The 6,449-nt window shown below is 31.9% G+C and overlaps 6 non-coding genes and 1 pseudogene across 6 annotated transcripts; all 7 read left to right on the forward strand.

Annotated features, from left to right (window-relative positions):
- Positions 1-417: 417 nt before the first annotated feature.
- Positions 418-534, forward strand: LOC138312875 (U5 spliceosomal RNA). The gene has a single exon (XR_011207068.1). It is a non-coding gene; the product is annotated as a U5 spliceosomal RNA (small nuclear RNA).
- An 842-nt stretch (positions 535-1,376) lies between these two features.
- Positions 1,377-1,493, forward strand: LOC138312878 (U5 spliceosomal RNA). The gene has a single exon (XR_011207070.1). It is a non-coding gene; the product is annotated as a U5 spliceosomal RNA (small nuclear RNA).
- Positions 1,494-2,335: 842 nt separating this feature from the next.
- LOC138312881 (U5 spliceosomal RNA) lies at positions 2,336-2,455 on the forward strand. Its single transcript, XR_011207073.1, has one exon. It is a non-coding gene; the product is annotated as a U5 spliceosomal RNA (small nuclear RNA).
- An 848-nt stretch (positions 2,456-3,303) lies between these two features.
- LOC138312879 (U5 spliceosomal RNA) lies at positions 3,304-3,420 on the forward strand. Its single transcript, XR_011207071.1, has one exon. It is a non-coding gene; the product is annotated as a U5 spliceosomal RNA (small nuclear RNA).
- Positions 3,421-4,312: 892 nt separating this feature from the next.
- Positions 4,313-4,437, forward strand: LOC138312876 (U5 spliceosomal RNA; annotated as a pseudogene).
- A 900-nt stretch (positions 4,438-5,337) lies between these two features.
- On the forward strand, positions 5,338-5,457 carry LOC138312877 (U5 spliceosomal RNA). Its single transcript, XR_011207069.1, has one exon. It is a non-coding gene; the product is annotated as a U5 spliceosomal RNA (small nuclear RNA).
- An 847-nt stretch (positions 5,458-6,304) lies between these two features.
- LOC138312880 (U5 spliceosomal RNA) lies at positions 6,305-6,421 on the forward strand. Its single transcript, XR_011207072.1, has one exon. It is a non-coding gene; the product is annotated as a U5 spliceosomal RNA (small nuclear RNA).
- The last annotated feature ends 28 nt before the right edge of the window (positions 6,422-6,449 follow it).

Below are 6,449 nucleotides of genomic sequence, written 5' to 3' on the forward strand. Positions count from 1 at the left end.
TCAATGAAGATACGTTCCTTTTCTACTAGGCATTGGAAAGCAACATATTTTCTTTCGAAGATGATGAATGAGAAATATCTCGGTGATCACCAAAGTGTAATTCAATATTGCGTTTCCTTAGTGTTAAAAAACCCAACAACTTTCATCCTTTGACTACATATGAAATACGTTGATGAAACGTTTTCCGTCTTTGTAAAAGGTTAATATGATAATAAAATTAGAGTATTCTTATATCTATATAATGTTTTGAGATGTATGAATGTTCTATTTGCCCCAATTATCAAAATACATTGTCGTCTGGTTTGAATATTTGACTAGGATAGAAAATGAGAGCACAAAACTGTGATTCATGCCTACCGCTCACCGCAAAAATTCAGTCGAGGTCTTATATATATACTCGCTCAAATAAATTGTTGATCACTCTGGTTTCTCTTCATAACCACGAATAAATCTTTCGCCTTTTACTAAAGATTTCCGTGGAGAGGAACAATATTGAGTATTTACTCATTTTTCTAACCCTGTATTACACAGGGTAACAAAAGCATAACATATGAAATGGATCTCCTTTGATAACTTTTAAGTCTCATTTAATTGCTCAAAAACAACAATGAAAAATATTCAAAGTGATAAAAAACATTGTTAGATTCTCTTTCTGATGTAGCTGAATATTTTGACCGGTATCAACCTGGAATGAAACATTTTTCTAACCCTATATAATACTTGGTAACAAAAACATAAAAGAAGAATTTCGTAACCTTTTAGCTTCATTACCTAGCTCAAACAGCTTGTTGAATAATAGAAATAAAGTATACAATTAAGCCTGAAAAATGTCAAGACTCATTTTCTGATGCAGCTGAATATTCTGACCGAATTCAACCTGAAACAGGAATTTTGAATCTGCTGAAGAATAACATCTCTGAGATCAAAATAATATCTGAGCGATGGTTGATAGAATCTCAATGAAGATACGTTCCTTTTCTACTAGGCATCTGAAAGCAACATATTTTCTTTCGAAGATGATGAATGAGAAATATATCGGTGATCACCAAAGTGTATTTCAATATTGCGTTTCCTTAGTGTTAAAAAACCCCAACAACTTTCATCCTTTGACTACATATGAAATACGTTGATGAAACGTTTTCCGTCTTTGTAAAAGGTTAATATGATAATAAAATTAGAGTATTCTTATATCTATATAATGTTTTGAGATGTATGAATATTCTATTTGCCCCAATTATCAAAATACATTGTCGTCTGGTTTGAATATTTGACTAGGATAGAAAATGAGAGCACAAAACTGTGATTCATGCCTACCGCTCACCGCAAAAATTCAGTCGAGGTCTTATATATATATACTCGCTCAAATAAATTGTTGATCACTCTGGTTTCTCTTCATAACCACGAATAAATCTTTCGCCTTTTACTAAAGATTTCCGTGGAGAGGAACAATATTGAGTATTTACTCATTTTTCTAACCCTGTATTACACAGGGTAACAAAAGCATAACATATGAAATGGATCTCCTTTGATAACTTTTAAGTCTCATTTAATTGCTCAAAAACAACAATGAAAAATATTCAAAGTGATAAAAAACATTGTTAGATTCTCTTTCTGATGTAGCTGAATATTTTGACCGGTATCAACCTGGAATAAAACATTTTTCTAACCCTATATAATACTTGGTAACAAAAACATAAAAGAAGAATTTCGTAACCTTTTAGCTTCATTACCTAGCTCAAACAGCTTATTGAATAATAGAAATAAAGTATACAATTAAGCCTGAAAAATGTCAAGAGACTCATTTTCTGATGCAGCTGAATATTCTGACCGAATTCAACCTGAAACAGGAATTTTGAATCTGCTGAAGAATAACATCTCTGAGATCAAAATAATATCTGAGCGATGGTTGATAGAATCTCAATGAAGATACGTTCCTTTTCTACTAGGCATCTGAAAGCAACATATTTTCTTTCGAAGATGATGAATGAGAAATATATCGGTGATCACCAAAGTGTATTTCAATATTGCGTTTCCTTAGTGTTAAAAAACCCCAACAACTTTCAACCTTTGACTACATATGAAATACGTTGATGAAACGTTTCCCGTCTTTGTAAAAGGTTAATATGATAATAAAATTAGAGTATTCTTATATCTATATAATGTTTTGAGATGTATGAATGTTCTATTTGCCCCAATTATCAAAATACATTGTCGTCTGGTTTGAATATTTGACTAGGATAGAAAATGAGAGCACAAAACTGTGATTCATGCCTACCGCTCACCGCAAAAATTCAGTCGAGGTCTTATATATATACTCGCTCAAATAAATTGTTGATCACTCTGGTTTCTCTTCATAACCACGAATAAATCTTTCGCCTTTTACTAAAGATTTCCGTGGAGAGGAACAATATTGAGTATTTACTACTCATTTTTCTAACCCTGTATTACACAGGGTAACAAAAGCATAACATATGAAATGGATCTCCTTTGATAACTTTTAAGTCTCATTTAATTGCTCAAAAACAACAATGAAAAATATTTCAAAGTGATGATAAAAAACATTGTTAGACTCTCTTTCTTTCTGATGTAGCTGAATATTTTGACCGGTATCAACCTGGAATAAAAACATTTTTCTAACCCTATATAATACTTGGTAACAAAAACATAAAAGAAGAATTTCGTAACCTTTTAGCTTCATTACCTAGCTCAAACAGCTTATTGAATAATAGAAATAAAGTATACAATTAAGCCTGAAAAATGTCGAGACTCATTTTCTGATGCAGCTGAATATTCTGACCGAATTCAACCTGAAACAGGAATTTTGAATCTGCTGAAGAATAACATCTCTGAGATCAAAATAATATCTGAGCGATGGTTGATAGAATCTCAATGAAGATACGTTCCTTTTCTACTAGGCATTGGAAAGCAACATATTTTCTTTCGAAGATGATGAATGAGAAATATCTCGGTGATCACCAAAGTGTAATTCAATATTGCGTTTCCTTAGTGTTAAAAACCCCAACAACTTTCAACCTTTGACTACATATGAAATACGTTGATGAAACGTTTCCCGTCTTTGTAAAAGGTTAATATGATAATAAAATTAGAGTATTCTTATATCTATATAATGTTTTGAGATGTATGAATGTTCTATTTGCCCCAATTATCAAAATACATTGTCGTCTGGTTTGAATATTTGACTAGGATAGAAAATGAGAGCACAAAACTGTGATTCATGCCTACCGCTCACCGCAAAAATTCAGTCGAGGTCTTATATATATACTCGCTCAAATAAATTGTTGATCACTCTGGTTTCTCTTCATAACCACGAATAAATCTTTCGCCTTTTACTAAAGATTTCCGTGGAGAGGAACAATATTGAGTATTTACTCATTTTTCTAACCCTGTATTACACAGGGTAACAAAAGCATAACATATGAAATGGATCTCCTTTGATAACTTTTAAGTCTCATTTAATTGCTCAAAAACATCAATGAAAAATATTCAAAGTGATAAAAAACATTGTTAGATTCTCTTTCTGATGTAGCTGAATATTTTGACCGGTATCAACCTGGAATAAAACATTTTTCTAACCCTATAATAATACTTGGTAACAAAAACATAAAAGAAGAATTTCGTAACTTTTAGCTTGCATTAACTAGGCTCAAACAAGGCTTATTGAATAATAGAAATAAAGTATACAATTAAGCCTTGAAAATTGTCGAGACCTCATTTTCTGATGAAGCTGAACTATTCTGACCCGATTTCAACTCTGAAACAGGAATTTTGAATCTTGCTTGAAGAATAAATCTCTGAGGATTCTAAAATTAATCTCTGGAGCGATTGATGATTAGAATCAGCAATGATGATACGTTCCATTTCTTACTAGGCATCTGGAAAGCACTATTATTTGCTTTCAGAGATGCATGGATGGGATCTATATCGGTGGTTCACAAAGTGGTACTCCAATATTGCGTTTCCTTAGTGTTAAAAATTACAACAAACTTTCAAACATGTGACTACATATGAAATTACCTGCTTCGTGATGCAACGTTTCCCTGTCTTTGTTATAAAGGTTTATATGATAATTAAATATAAGTTTATTCTTATATCATATATAATGTTTTTGAGATGTATAAATATTCTTACTTGCTCCAATTATCAAAATACAATTGTTCGTCTGATTTGATATATTTGAATAGAATAGAAAACTGAGAGCACAAAACAAGTGATTCAAGGGCTACGGCTAACGCAGCAAAAAATTCAGCCGAAAGGTACTGCAGATTATACTCGCTCAAAATAAAATTGTTGATCACTCTGGTTTCTCTTCATAACCACGAATAAATCTTTTCGCCTCTTTTACTAAAGATTTCCTGTTTGAGCAAGAACACTAATGAGTATTTACTTATTTTCTTAACCCCTGTACTTACACAGGGTAACAAAAGCAAAACATATGAAGAAGGATCTCCTTTGATAACTTTTTAAGTCTCATTTAATTGGCTCAAAGAAAATCAAATGAAAAATATTCAAAGGTGATAAAAACCTTCGTTAGACCCTCTTTCTGATTGTAGCTGAATATTTGGCACTGTATCAAAGTGGAATAAAAACATTTTTTCTAACCATCTATAAATCTTGGCTAACAAAAACATAAAAGAAGAATTTTCGTAAAACCTTTTAGCTTCATTACATAGCTCAAAGAAGCTGTATGGAATAAAAGACAATTCAAGATTACAATTAAGCCTGAAAAAAATGTCGAAGAACTCATTTTTATGGATGCAGCTGAATATTATGGACGAATTCCACCTGAAACAGGAATTTTTTGACTCTGCTGAAGAATAACATCTCTGAGGAAAATCAAAATAATATCTGAGCGATGGTTGTTGATAGTAATCGACAATGAAGATTGGTTCTTTCTCTATAGGCATTCTGAAAGCAAACATATTTTCTTTCGAATGATGGATGAAATGAGAAAATATATCGGTGATCACCAAAGTGTATTTCAATTATGGCGTTTCTTAGTGTTAAAAAACCCCAAAATTTAAGCCTTTTGACATAACATATGACATACGTTGCTGAAACGTTTTCCGTCTTTGTAAAGGGGTTATTATGCATAATAAAATTCGATGACTTCCTTTCCTATATCTATATAATGTTTTTGAGACTGTATGAATATTCTATTTGCCCCAATTATCAAAATACATTGTGCGTCTTGTTTGAATATTTGACTGGGATAGGAAAATGAGAGCACAAAAAACATGTCTGATTTTCATGCCTACCGGGCAGCGCAAAAATTCAGTCGATGTCCTTGCATATATACTCGCTCAAATGAAATGTTGATCACTCAGGTTTCTCTTCAAAACCACGCAATAAATTCTTTCGCCTCCTTTTACTAATGATTTCCGTGGAGAGGATAAATTGAGTATTTACTCATTTTTTCTAACTTGTATTACAACAGGGTAACAAAAGGGCATAACATATGAAATGGATCTCTTTGATAATTTTTAAGTCTCATTTCATTGCTCCAAAAAACAACAATGAAAAATATTCAAAGTGATAAAAAAAATTGTTAGACCCTCTTTCTAATGTAGCTGAATAGATTTGACGGTATCACGTGGGAATAAATCATTTTTTTAACCCATATAATAATACTTGGTGTAACAACAACATCAAAGACGAATTTCGTAACCTTTTAGTTCATTAACTAGCTAAACAGCATATTGAATAATAGCAAAATAACGTATACAATTAAGCCTGAAAAATGTCGAGACTCATTTTCTGATGCAGCTGAATATTCTGACCGAATTCAACCTGAAACAGGAATTTTGAATCTGCTGAAGAATAACATCTCTGAGATCAAAATAATATCTGAGCGATGGTTGATAGAATCTCAATGAAGATACGTTCCTTTTCTACTAGGCATCTGAAAGCAACATATTTTCTTTCGAAGATGATGAATGAGAAATATATCGGTGATCACCAAAGTGTATTTCAATATTGCGTTTCCTTAGTGTTAAAAAACCTAACAACTTTCATCCTTTGACTACATATGAAATACGTTGATGAAACGTTTTCCGTCTTTGTAAAAGGTTAATATGATAATAAAATTAGAGTATTCTTATATCTATATAATGTTTTGAGATGTATGAATGTTCTATTTGCCCCAATTATCAAAATACATTGTCGTCTGGTTTGAATATTTGACTAGGATAGAAAATGAGAGCACAAAACTGTGATTCATGCCTACCGCTCACCGCAAAAATTCAGTCGAGGTCTTATATATATACTCGCTCAAATAAATTGTTGATCACTCTGGTTTCTCTTCATAACCACGAATAAATCTTTCGCCTTTTACTAAAGATTTCCGTGGAGAGGAACAATATTGAGTATTTACTCATTTTTCTAACCCTGTATTACACAGGGTAACAAAAGCATAACATATGAAATGGATC

The sequence above is a fragment of the Argopecten irradians genome, unplaced genomic scaffold (genome assembly GCF_041381155.1).
Source record: "Argopecten irradians isolate NY unplaced genomic scaffold, Ai_NY scaffold_0506, whole genome shotgun sequence".
In the NCBI taxonomy this organism is placed as follows: domain Eukaryota; kingdom Metazoa; phylum Mollusca; class Bivalvia; order Pectinida; family Pectinidae; genus Argopecten; species Argopecten irradians.